Raw genomic sequence first — 15,021 nt, forward strand, 5'->3', positions numbered from 1 at the left:
CTCAGATACCTCTGCATCTAGCAGTAGCGATTCTGATTCGGATTCCTATTTAAAGAAAATCAATGTTTTGACTAAAGACCAAGAAATTTTTCTTGAACTTGTAAAGCATATTTCAGATCCAAATCTTCAAAAAGAATATCTTGATAAACTTTTGAAAACCATGGATTCTGACAAAGCCGGAACCTCAACTGAGATTTCTAAGGTTCCAATTATTAAGAAAAATTCTTATGATCTTACTCAGATTTTGGACAAAAAGAAAACAAAAAAGTCAACACCCACCATCCAAGATCTTCAAAACGAAATCAAGCAGATTAAGCTTGAAATCAGGGATTTAAAAGAAAAACAAAAAAGTGATTCTGATACTATTCAACTCCTTTTACAAAAGCAGTTACAGGATAATTCAGACAATGAATCTAATCCTGATGATAATGGTGATGATATTAAAGTAGAAAATATTGAGTCTGTACCCAATGATTTTCTGTTTGTTTTAAAACAAATCACCACAAGAAAGTATTTGATTAAAGTCACTCTCATCTTTTCTGATGACTTTGCTATGGACGCCATTGCCCTTTTTGATACTGGTGCCGATTTAAATTGCATTAGAGAAGATATTGTCCCCAAAAGATTTCATGAAAAAACAAAAGAAAGACTTTCTGCCGCTAATAATTCGAAATTGAATGTTAGCTCCAAAGTTGAAGCCTCGATTTATAATAATCAAATTGAATTTAAAACTTCTTTTGTCCTTACAAATGATATTCATCATGCTATCATTTTAGGCACTCCTTTTATAAATCTCATAACTCCTTATGCTGTCAACTATGATGGTATATATTTCAAAGCAAAATCTAAAGAACTGGTTTTCCCATTTATTGAAAAACCAAAAACTAGAAATCTAAACATTGTTAAAGCCTGTTCTGTTTATCAGCACAAAATCAATGCCATTCTTAAATCCAAACAAGATGATTTGTTTTGTTTAAAAAGGGATTTAAACTTCCAAAGAATTGAGAGTCAATTACAAAATAATTTTATTCAAAAAAAAAATTTTCGATTTTAAAAGCCTCATTGAAAAAGAAATATGTGCCGATTTACCTTCTGCTTTTTGGAATCGAAAACAGCATTTGGTAGATTTGCCTTATGAAAATTCTTTTGATGAAAAACAAATACCCACCAAAGCACGTCCAATCCAAATGAACATGGAGTTGGAACAGCATTGCAAAGATGAGATAAATGATCTTATTAACAAAAAGCTCATTGTAAAATCCAGATCACCTTGGTCTTGCGCCGCTTTTTATGTTAATAAAAATTCTGAAATTGAAAGAGGCGTACCTAGACTTGTGATAAATTACAAACCCTTGAATAAAGCTTTAAAATGGATTAGGTACCCAATACCTAACAAAAAGGATTTGCTCCAAAAACTCTGTTCAGCTTTCATTTTTTCAAAATTTGACATGAAGTCTGGTTTTTGGCAAATTCAAATTCATCCAAAAGACCGTTATAAAACTGCTTTTACTGTTCCATTTGGACAATACGAATGGACTGTTATGCCCTTTGGTTTAAAGAATGCACCCTCGGAATTTCAAAGAATCATGAATGACATTTATAACCCCTACTCCGAGTTTTGTATAGTTTATATTGATGATGTGTTGATCTTTTCTCAAAGTATTGATCAACACTTCAAACATTTAAAGACTTTTCATCTCGTTACAAAAAAGGCTGGCCTGGCCCTTTCAAGTACAAAGATTTCATTATTTCAAACAAAAGTCAGGTTCCTTGGTCACCACATTTCCAAAGGCACTATTACCCCTATTGAGAGATCACTTTTGTTTGCGGATAAATTCCCAGACAAAATTCTTGACAAAACCCAATTACAAAGATTTCTTGGTAGTTTAAATTATGTTCTTGATTTCTGCCCTAATATCAATAGGATGTCTAAACCTTTGCATGATAGGTTAAAAAAGAATCCTGTTGCATGGACAGAAGAGCATACCAAAGTGGTTAGATTAATAAAGCAATCTGTAAAAAACATTCCTTGTTTATTCCTTGCAAATCCTGCATTACCTAAAATTGTTGAAACTGATGCATCTGACATAGGTTATGGAGGAATTTTGAAACAAAGGGATAATGATAAAGAACAGATAGTTCAATATGTTTCTGCTCATTGGAATGACTGCCAGAAAAACTATTCTACTATCAAAAAAGAAATCCTTTCCATTGTTTTATGCATTACAAAATTTCAAAGTGATTTATTAAATCAAAAATTTTTACTTAGAATTGACTGCAAAGCTGCAAAACATGTTTTAGAAAAAGATGTTCAAAACATTGCATCAAAACAAATTTTTGCACGTTGGCAAGCTATTTTAAGTGTTTTTGATTTTGATATTGAATTTATTAAAGGTGACAAAAATTCTGTTCCTGATTTTCTAACTCGGGAATTTCTTCAAAACAGATAATGCCGCCAAAGAAGAATAAAGGTAAAGCAGTTCTCAAAGACACTAGTTCCCAAGAACCTTCCAAAGAACCCCTTTCAACCCCTTCCAAAGAAAAATTACTCTCTTCAGCCTTGCCCATTAAATCTTGGATTGAAATGGTTGAAGAACATGGAGCCCAATACAAATCTATTTCTTCTGATGACCAAGTAAAGCAATGGATGAGTTCCATTACAAAATCACCTGAGCTCATGCTCGCCCTCCAAAACCTTTCTCAGAGCCAAATTTCTCCCCAAAAAGAAATTGAAATTTCAAAACCCTCTTCCCAAAATGTTGTTGTCTCTGCTGAAAGCTCATCCTCCCAAATTGTGCTTTCTCAGCCAACACCTTCAAAGAAAACCTCCGATTGGTTTGATAAAACCCATTTTCAAAACATTCTTTCTCTAGAAGATGGATTTTACCATTCTGATCCTTTTCAAAGCATTTCAAAGTTTTTTCCCAAAGGCTGGTTTTTCAAACCATGGGATTTGACAAAACCCCAGTCTTATTATCAAAGCATTTTGGAAATAACTGAATCAGTTAAATTCAAACATTTCTTTCTTGACAAAGCCCATCCAGAACCGGCTTATTCAACGGCCACAATCCTCAAAGTATTGAGCCCAAATCAGTGGGGTGACCTACTCCACAATTGTAAAACCTTCCCTCTAAATTTTGAAACCCGTTTACCACATTGTCGGACTTTTTCCTACTGGGATTACCAACAAGCATGGTATAACACCTTCTTTATCCAAAACCCTAAAAAATCCCACTCTTGGTTATTTTTCTTCAACACAAAAATAACCGTTCAAAGCCTTCCAAATTGGTTTCAGCATTGGTGGAATCATTTTGGCCCACCTTTAATTAAATTAGTTTATTATCTACATACCCTTTTCCATAGTCCGGTGAAGACTTCTCTTTTCCTAATACTAATGCATTTTATGTATGCTGTTAAGTAAACACAAGTGTCAAATTGACTCTTTCTTCAAAAGAGCTTTTTTCTCTAAAAAGAGCTCTTAGAATGAGAGTTGGTAAAGAATTGTCATAACTCTGGTTTTACTCTGCTGTGGAGTGGGATTTTATACTGAGAGTTTGGGTAGGTGAAATTTTAAGAACGAGAGTTAAAAGTCTTGTGAAAAATGTTTAATAGGAGGGGCATTAAAAGCTTTATGGAGACAGAGGAGCTTATTAAGAAGTGCAGAGCGATTACTCTGGAAGAGGAAGAGGAGGACAAGGTCTCCTTTGCTAGCAAAATGAAAGCAAAGGGTATTGAAACTATAGAGAGGTGTTTGTTAGGAAAGGTACTAATTACGAGGGTGGTAAACAAGGAGGGTTTGCAGGTGGCTATGCAACAAGTATAGAGGACAATGAGAAAGGTGAAGATTGAGAATCTAGGAGACAAGATTTTCATGTTCAAATTCGCTCTTGAAGTAGATAAAAGAAGGGTTCTAGTTGGGTGTCCTTGGCATTTCGATAGGGCATTGATAGTCCTTATAGAACCAAAGGGTATCGGAAACATCACAGCAAAAGCATTTACTCATACATCATTTTGGGTTCATCTTTGAAATTTGTCAATAATGTGCATGAATGTAGACGTTGTAAAGGAGCTTGGAGCTGTCGTTGGGAAAGTTGAAGAAGTAGAATCAGATGATAATGGAGAGTGTATTGGGAAGTATGTGAGGGCTAGAATTTTAGTTGATATAACTAAACCGTTGAAGAAGATTATATTTCTAGAACAAGATGGGGAGAATAAAATCCCAATACCAGTGTTATATGAAAGGTTGTTGGACTTTTGTTTCTGCTGTGATAAGTTGGGACATCAATTCAGAGAATGTGTGAAATACAAAGGTCAGCTAAAAAAGGATCTTGCATTTGGCCCTTGGCTGAAAGCAATTATACTTCCAGATTACTTTAAACAAAATAGGAATAAGGAAAGAGGAAATCAATACAGAGGCAAGAAAGCAGAAGAATCTGTGAGCCAAGAACACCATAAACAACTAGGTAACTGATAATTCTATAAAAAGAGTATTATCATGGCACTTTTAGACTTAAATCAAGATTATTTAAAGAGTAAATGACATGTTTTTATTCCATTTTAGTTTTATTTTGCATGAATGTCCATTTTAGTTTATTTTTAATAAATTGTATTATTTTAGAATAATTTTTTGTGCTTAGATCATATGCATAATTGAAGGTGACCAGAAGCTCAATTTTCAAGGAAGAAATATTATTGTAATAGGCTTGCAAAAGATGAAAAAGAACTTGACTATAGAAGAATTGAAACAAGTCTGAACCAATGTAGATGTTGTGACCGTTGCTGTAGCATCCGTTGATGTAGTAATCCTGGAACAACGATAGAGAAGATTTTACGTGAAATACTTAGAAGATTGCGATTTGGAGTTTCCTAATCTGGAAGATGCGCACCCTAAACTTCCGTTTACCCTAATTTTCAGCTATAAAAGAAGCACACACACAAAGAAAAATGAGAGTCGTCACACAAGGAGAAAAACCGCAAAGAAACAAAAGAAAAACATAATTCAAGAGAGAGATTGGGGTTGCACTAGAGGAGAAAACACAGAGATCCATTGAAACCCAGTCTTTCTTGTTCTTTTCTTGTTTTCTATTTGTTCATGGGGATGTATTTGATGGCTAAAACTCTTTTCTTTATTTTTATTTCGCAAACCGTGAACTAAATTTATTTGTGGTTGAGTGATAAACAAATCTTGATTGTTTATTGACTTTTGTTTTGATAGTATTTATTTATATTCATTATTTCGGCTGATCACTCATTTAATAATATTCGCTAAGAAAGAACCACAAAAGGGTCTATCTTAGTGGAACATATCAAAGCAATACTTAGTTTTAGATTGAGTTTCCTGAGTTGAGTTTTGAGTTTTACTTGATTCCAAAAGGGTCATGCTTAATTTAAAATTAATGATGAACTTGACATATGGATTCACCTTGTAGGGTAATTAAAATCTAAGTGTGTAATGCTATATCTTATGTTAGCATAACAACTTATCACTGTTAGGTTGCATATAGATATAAGATAACCAACATGCGACAGTTGAGGATACATAAGGATTTTGCCCAATGTTGTAGCAGATGCTATAGCAACCGAGCCAAACATTAAAAAATAGTTTTAACCATTAAGTGAGTTTAATCACTTAACTACTCTATTCCCATTGGTTTTATCCTTGTGTGTGACGTGATAATTTATTTATTTGCATTTTTATTTATTGCATTTTATTTCCATTAATTTATTAGTTTTATTACTTGTTTTATTTTTAATTAAAGCAAAACTGCACTGTTGAGATTGCTATAGCATATTTGATTACATCAATTTGTGTGGAGACGATCTTGAATACTCATCATTATATTACTTATTGTGTACACTTGCACATTGACACGCATAATATTTGAATTTAGTAGCAGGGCAGAGTTAACCCAAGAGGAAATGGGTGGGTACAAAAAGCCAATAGAAATTGGACATGTAGCTGAAGAGGGCATTGAACAAGCAAACTTGGTAGAGGGAATACTGAGACAACAACTTGATGGTAGCTAAAGTCAAACGGCCACAACTGGGTGCACAAAGATTTTACAATAAAAAAGGAAAAAGGGCGAGAGGCAAAAGGGGGGAAATAAGGGGAAGTCCCAATTAAAAATTTAGAGATTTTGGCTTTGACAAGTACACAAAAGGAAAATGTCCATAATACCCAAGTGAGTTCTGATGAAGAGGTTGTAGAGGATGGGCCGGAAAGACTTTGAAAAAGCCTAAGATTAGAAAATGGAAATCCCAAGCTAGGAACCACAGTGGCAAGGCTGTGAATAAAGTGGGGTTAGTTACTAAGAAAAGGCCAATGAATGAAGCTGGAATGCCAAGCCCATGTACAAAAAAATTGAAGATAGGAAGCCCACGGAAGGAAGTTATTATAGTAAACTGTCTTCACTCCCCTGCAGCAAAGATTAAGCTAAGTTGGGAGACAGAAACTATGGAGGAAATGGAGATTACTGAGTCAAGCACTAAAGAACTATCTGTAGAGGCTGGTTGCCAGGCCCGTTGACAGCCATAAAAATACTTAGTTGGAACGTTTAGGATTTAAGGAATCTCCGAATGTTGCTTGCTTTGAAAAAAATTCTCCAAGAGCACATGCGACAAATTTTTTTCTTATGTGAAACAAAGTTGTTGGCTGAGTAAATGAATAAAGTTAGGGCAAAATTGAAGTTTGATTGTTGTTTTTCGGTTAACAAAAATGGATTGGGGGGAGGCTTGGCAATGCTATGGAATTTGGATGTAGAAATATATATTGCTTCATTCAGCCATCACCACATAGATGCTAATGTATGCAATGAGAAGGGGAAGAATTGGAGATGCACGGGAGTATGTGGCAATCTAGAAGCGAGCCAAAAAAGACATACATGGACTTTATTGAGGCGACTAGTAGGTTTTTCATCTTCACCCTGTCTTTGTTGTGGTGATTTTAATGAAATTTTACATATGGAGGAAAAAAAAAGTGGTAATGACAGGGATGTGAGAATGATAAATGATTTTAGGGAAGCTTTGGAAGATAGTGGTTTAGTAGACATGGAATTTTTGGGGAGATTATATACTTGGTCAAATAAGAGATGTGGCCAGCAATTTATGGAAGAACGATTGGATAGATGCTTATACTGCACTAATTGGAAAAACCACTTTCATGACTTGATGGCTGTTTATTTGGAGTCGTGGACATCTAACTATAGTCCAATTATGAAAGAGGTTATTGATAGAGGCAGTGAGCTGAGCTATACAAGGGGAAGCTTTAAAAGAAGTCACTATGGGGATTTTTGGAGCTCTTACTAAGATTGTTAAAAGATCATTGAAGAGGAGTGATTGAGAAACATGGTGTTAGAGTGCAATTTATGCACTAGTTTTGCATTATTTACTTCCCTTAATATCAATGTTTTGTACTTAATAATAGTGATTTACTTGTGTTTTACTTTTGTAGGTGCAATTCTATTGATTGATGATAAAATTGAGCTATAAGATGATGTTTAAGGATGATTGTTCTCTTGGAGAAATTATGAGCGTCAGAAGAACTTTGTTGATAAGGCGTGGGCGCGTGCTGTCAACTGTGGACCTGCAGTTTTTAGTTTAACGTGTTTTGTATTTTTGTTTATTTTTGTAATTACGAATTTAATATTTCAGATATTAGGATTTTATTTTAAATAGAATTTTAAAAGAGAAGAGAGAGAGAGTATTTAAGGGAGGAATCTATTGTGAAAAAAAGGGATTTTTGGGATTGGAGAAAGAAAGAAACCCTAGATCTAATTTTTCTCTTCTCTCTATGAAGAACTAAACTTATTTTTCTGGTTGAAGGTTAACGAAGCTTTGATTCATCACTACTGTGAGATCTTTCTTATGCTTTAATTGTTTTATTACTTTTTGGATATTTGTTTATTCTCTGCATGATTTTCATGATTATGTTAGTTAATTAGGTAATTGGCCACTATTTAATTATCAACTTAATCTATTGTTAATTAAAGGATTCATCGTATGAAGAATTTAATGTTTGTGACAAATAACATAACAGAGAGTTGTGTTGTGAGAATAAACAATCTATTTAAATGAATCATCATATGTGTTGATTAGGATTTGGGTCTCTCTGGTTTTTCAGGCCGTCAATTGATTAAATCCTATGATCGTATCTAGAGTTGTCCATTGATTAGGGAAATAACCAACGGTCGTACCTTGGTTATCGACTAGTTAAGGAGAGATTGGCTATTAGAGGGTCTCAATAGCTATAACCGGTCTATTCATAAGTAATAATAATCTATATTTGAATCAATGATCAGTAGTCGAATCAAGCTGAGTTAATTCCTTCAACCAGAGCTTTCTCCAATTTGAATTACAACTTTAATTTGTATTCTTGTTATTTCAATTTGATTTTTATTATTGTCAACAATTCCCCCATTTTACGTTTTACGTTTCAAAAGGATTTAAATAATTACCGATCTCTGTGGACACGACCCTACTCAATCACTATAGATAATTTATTTAGAGTATGAATTTATTTTTGTTGGCTTCGACACCCATCACATGGATTGGGCAAATGAGCATCCTATACAACCTTTTCAAATAGTAGCCAAAACGACTATGCTTTAATTAAAAAAGTGGAGTAGTATTGAGTTTGGAGGTAAGAAGAGGAAGTTGAAAAACTTAGTAAGCAAGCTTGAAGTGCTGAAACAAAACCCAAATTAGAGGGAGAACGGTATGGAGATAAAGTCGGTTGAAAAGCATATTGATAACTTACTGTTTGAGGAAAAAATTTATTGGAAATAGCGCTCACGAGCTGACTGGCTTAAAGAGGGTGATAAGAATACAAAATTCCTTTACTCTAAAGCTTCATCTAGAAAGAGGAAGAATAAAATCTGGGAATTAATGATGAAAATGAAAAATGGATGGATGACGAAGGGAATGTGGAGAAAGAGTTTTGTTCCTATTTTGCAAAGATGTTCACCACTACCAAGCCCACCCAAGAATATATGGAAGCTGCTCTTGCTGGATTACATCTTAAGATATCAAATGAGATGAATGAAGAATTGAAGGAACCCTTCACAGAAGAGGAAATCTCTGCAGCCCTTACTCAAATGTTCCCTACAAAAGCCCCTAGTCCTGATGGCCTTCCTACTATATTTTTTTCAGAAACTCTGGAAGCTAGTCAACAAAGGTGTAATTTCCACTTGTCTCCACGTGCTTAATGGAAAAGGTACTCATGCCCCTTTGAACCACACCTACATTGCTTTAGTTCCTAAAATAGAGAAGCCTAAGAAAGTATTAGATTTTAGGCCTATAAGCTTGTGTAATGTCATATATCGAATTATGACAAAAATTATAACAAATAGACTTAAAACCATACTCCACCAAATTGTATCCCCCACTCAAAGTGCATTCATTCTCAATAGGTTAATAACTGACAATATTATCATTAGTTATGAATGTCTTCACAAAATTAGGCATAGTGAGGGTAAGAAGCAAGGCTTGCTTGCTCTGAAATTAGATACAAGTAAAGCCTATGATAGGGTGGAATGAAGTTTTGTTGAAGCATCAATGCTAAAATTAAGCTTTTCTTATAGTTGGGTAGATTTGATAATGAGGTGTATCACGTCAACATCTTTCTCGGTGCTTATCAATGGGGTGCCTAAGAGACTGATTACTCCTCAAAGAGGGCTAAGGCAGGGCTTTCCTCTGTCTCTTTATTTATTTATTATGTGTGCGGAGGTGTTTTTCAGCTAACTGCTACATGCAGAAGAGCAAAATCTTATTCATGGTTTAAGATTTGGGAGTTCTACCACCGTATCACACCTGTTATTTGCATATGTGATAACTTTATGAAATGAGAGTTATCATGACACTTTTGAAACTTAAATCATGATTACTTTGAGAGTGAATGACATGTTTTTATTGCATTTTAGTTTTATTTTGCATGAATAACCATTTTAGTTTATTTTCTAATAAATTATGTTGTTTTAAAATAATTGTGTGCTTAGATGGTGTGAATTAGATCTGGCAAAACGGGTCATTGGGTCGTATTCGTGTCATGTTAAATTTAGCTTGACCCAAACCCGACCCATTTAATAATCGTGTCAAAATATTGAGACCCAAACCCGACACGAAAAAATAATCGGGTTACCCAATAACCTGCTTAATATCTATATATTAAACAAAAGTTACATAAAATATTTACACATTGTCATACATACGTATGTACATACATACATACATAATTTATCGATATTATAAAATATACATATCTACCAAAATATTATACATTTACACTATTGAAATTTTAATTATATATATGTAAATAATATTATATATCAATATTATAAAATATACATGTCTACCAATATTATACGTATTTACAACACTATTGAATCTCTAAATGTATTTAAAATTTTATAAATAAAACATTATGTTTATATTTATCCTTTTAAAGAATAAAAATAAAAGAGAAAATCATCTCTAATATTTGAGTTTTGATAACAAGAACTTTGCAAATTATTTTAAAATAGAAAATATAATCAGAATTATTTTAAAATAGAAAATATAATCAGGTCATTGATCGGGTAAATGGGTCAAGAATTTTAACCCTAACCCCACACAGAAAAAAATCGTGTCGACCTAGACCCAACCCATTTAATAATCATGTTAAATTCGATGACCCATACCCATTTTTTTATGTCCTATTCCTGTTTGGTAATCGAGTCGTGTTAAATTTTGTGAGCTCTAGTGTGAATAATTGTAGGTGATTGGGAGCTCAAATTTCAAGGGAGGAATAATGTTATTATAGGCTTGAAAAAGACAAGAAAATAATAAGATGACAGAAAAATGGGAATCAAGTCTGGAACAGTGCAGTTGCTGTAGCTGTTATTGTAACAACCATTGCTATAGCAATACTGGAACAACAATATAAGATTTTGCACAGAATACTAGCAGAATCGTGATCTGAAGTTTCCAAATATGGTAGATCTACGCCTTGAGCTTTCGTTTACCCTAGTTTTCAACTATAAAGAGAAGCATATACATTAACGAAGGGCGTCCATCAAGATTAAAAAGAAACCAAGAAAGAAACAGAGAAAAAGAAGAATTGAGGAGAAGAACACAAGTCTGCACCAGTAACAAATCAGCAGAATACTTGGGATTCAACATTTCTCATTCGTTTATGGTTTTTCTTGTTTATTCTTTGGTTGAAAAGATGTACTTGATGGTCGAAATTTCGTTGTTTGTTTTTTTGTTACAAGTTATGAATTGAATTTAATTGTAGTTAAGTGACAAATAATCTAGATGGGTTCTTGACTGTTCATATGAGATTGCTGCACAACTGTTGTAGCATTTTACTCTAATAAATTATATTACATTCATTATTTCGGTTGACCTCTCATTTAATGATACAATTTAAGAGAGAGCTACAAAAGGGTTAGTAGAACATATTAGAGTAATACTTGATCTTAAAAAGGGCTATGCTTAATTTAAGATTTGTGATGAACTACATATAGGGATTCACCTTGTAGAGCGAAGAGAACAAAAACATAAAATGCCATATCTTATGTGGACATAACATTTGGTCACTGTTAGGTTGAATAACGGTATGAGATGTCTAACACGCGACAACTGAGGATGTATGAGGATTCTGCTCAGTGTTGTAGCAGATGCTGTAGCAACTAGATTTAACAAATGAAACACGGTCAGCCCCATCAAGAGAGTTTGATAACTCAACTACTCCAATTTATTTGATTTGTCTTTTTATCTAGTGCGCCTTTCTTTTCATTGCAATTTATATCGCTGCATTTTCATTTCCATTAGTTACATAACTTTATTAGTTTTGTTAAGACTCAAAAGTAAGATTGGGTTGTCGAAATTGCAGTAGTAATTCTAATAACATTAATCCTTGTGGAGACGATCTTGATTACCCATCACTTTATTACTTGTTGTGTACACTTGTGCATTGACACCAATAACAATTGGGTTAAAATAACCAACAATATGGCAGTTTGATTTTTATGAGAGCAGCCGTGGCAGATTGTCAACATTTAAAAACAATCTTTGATTGTTAGACTAGAGCATCAGGGCAGCTTTTTAGCCCAGAAAAATCATCAATGTTTTTTAGTGGAAACACTAAAGTTGAGGAGGTGTCGACAATTAAAGGAATATTTAACCTCTATGTTGTTTCTAGGCATAAGAGATATTTGAGGTTACCATCTATAGTGGGCAGAAATAAAATAAGCTTCTTCAATGATGTAAAGGTAAGGGTTCTCAACAAAATATCTAATTGGCAAAATAAATTTTTCTTGAGTGGGGGGAAGGAAGTGCTTATTAAGGCTGTAGCTCAAGCGATACCTTGATATGCTATGAGTGTGTTTAAAATCCCAATTAGCTTGTGTGATGATATTCAAAAGGCTATAGCAAAGTTTTGGTGGAGATCTAAAGATGACGAAAGGTGTATCCATTGGGTTAAGTGGGAAAGAATGTGCAAAGCAAAAATAAGAGAAGGTATGGGGTTCCGAGATTTTGTTTGTTTTAATCAGGCGCTAATAGCAAAGCAATCTTGGAGAATTTTGCAATTTCCCAACTCATTGGTGACCAAAGTTTTGCAAGTAAGATATTTCAAACAAACAGATTTCTTGCATGCAAAACTGTGATAAAATCCATCATATATATGGAGAAGTATACTATGGGGAAAACAAGTAATTCATAAGGGCTGCAGATGGAGGATTGGTAGGGGTAATAATATTCAGATTTATAACAACAACTGGATTCCAAGAGCTGAAGCGTTTAGACCTATATTGATTCCATCATTGCCTACTGATAGCTATGTAACTAAGCTAATTGGGCCTGATAACAAATAGGATATGACGAAGATTTACCAGAAGTTTGTCAAGGATGATGCTGAGTTAATTGTAAGTATTTCTGTTCTAAAAGAGCCTGCTGATGATCAATTGTTTTGGCATTATGATAAGCAAATAAATTATTATGCGAAGAGTAGATTTCAGATAGCCAAAAAAATCAGGTTTGCATCTTCTCCTAGTGGTTCAAGGACTAATTCAGAGATATGGAAAGCTTTATGGAATTTCACCTTACCAACCAAGGTAAAGAATTTTTTGTGGAGGGCCGTCCAAAATCTGCTTCCTACAACTAAAAATCTATGGCATAAGAAGATTGTTGTTGATCTTATCTGTCAAATATACAAAAGGCAGGTTGAAAACATCTCTCATGCTCTTTTTACATGCAAGATGTTAAGGAAAATTTGGAATTCAGTTCTGTTTGCTAGAAAAATTTTGGACGTGATAGAGCACCCAATGATGTGTGTTATGCAAGACGTGGCAGGGAGATTAAAAAGAGCAGACATAGAGTTGTTAATTGCAATTTGCTGGGTTGTTTGGCATGCCAGAAACTTACTCATTTTTTAAGCAAAGCATATGGATCCACTGACTATTTTGGCTAAGGCAGAAGTCATCATAGACTCTTACTGGAGGTTTAAGAATCCAAGCCCAAACCATTTAGTGATCAGGGAGGAAACAAGTCAGCTGTTGGTTATTTTAACTCAATTGCTATTGGTGTCAATGTGTAAGTGTACACAACAAGTAATAAAGTGATGAATATTCAAGATCATCTCCACAAGGACTGTTGTTACTAGAAATACTACAGCAATCACGATAGTGTAAACTTCTGTCTATCTAAAAAAAATTAATAAAATTGATTCACTAATGAAATTAACAACTTAACAAAGTAAATGCAGTAATGAAGTAAATTAGACGGTTTGTGCAAAAAGAATTCAATAAGAATAAGGTAGTTGAATGATCAAACTCTCTTTATGGGCTGACTGTTTTGTTTAAACTAACACCATTTGCTGCAGCAACTCCTATAGCACTGGACATAATCACTTTACATCCTCAGCTGTCCCTTGTTGGACTTCTCATACCCTTATGCAACCTAACAATGACCAGTTGTTAGGTTGAATGATCAAACTCTCTTTATGGGCTGACTGTTTTGTTTAAACTAACATCATTTGCTGCAGCAACTCCTATAGCACTGGACAGAATCACTTTACATCCTCAGCTGACCTTTGTTGGACTTCTCATACCCTTATACAACCTAACAATGACCAGTTGTTATATCACATAAGATATGACATTACAAACATATACTCTTTCTACCATACAAGGTGAATCCCTATATCTAGTTTATCACAAATCTTAACTCAAGTGTGGCCTTTTGGGACTCAAGTTAAACTCAATCCAGGAAGCTTAAATTAAGATCAAGTATTACTTTAATAATTTCCACTAAAACAGGCCCTTTTGTGGCTCTCTCTTAACTTGAACTATTAAATGGGAGGTCAACTGAAATAATGATTGTAATACAAGCTATTAAAGCAAAATGCTACAGCAATCTTGCAGCAACTCATAAGAACAATCAAGAACCCATTTAGATTGTTTGTCACTCAACTACAATCAAATTTAGTTCATAACTTGTAAAATAAAGACTAACAGCAAAATATCATCCATGAAAATATCGTTTCAATCAAAGAATAAGTAAGGAGATAAGTAAAGAATGATGAAAATTTAATCTAAATAGTTATGCAGATTTCTTCAATGGTGCAGACTTGGTCTCTCTTAAATTCTGTTTCTTCCTTCTTTTTTTCGATGTTGATTCACTGCCCCTTCTTCCATATGATGTGTGTTCCTTTTATAATTGAAAATTAAGGTAAACGGAAGCCTAGGGCACGCATAAGTCAGATTAGGAAACTGCAGATCGTGATTCTACAGGTATCCCGTGAGAAATTTTCTCTGTCCTTGTTCTAGGATTGCTACAGCAACGGCTACAACAACTACATTGTTCCAGATTTGTTTTAATTCTTTTGGAACTATATTCTTTCCTAATTTTTGCAAGCCTATGGCAACAACATTCCTTCCTTAAAATTTGAGCTTTTGGACACCTACAATTATGCACACAATCTGAGCACGAATTATTTTAAATCAAACAAAATTTATTAAGAATAAACTAAAATGAATGTTTATG

Source organism: Citrus sinensis, chromosome 8 (assembly GCF_022201045.2).
Source record: "Citrus sinensis cultivar Valencia sweet orange chromosome 8, DVS_A1.0, whole genome shotgun sequence".
In the NCBI taxonomy this organism is placed as follows: domain Eukaryota; kingdom Viridiplantae; phylum Streptophyta; class Magnoliopsida; order Sapindales; family Rutaceae; genus Citrus; species Citrus sinensis.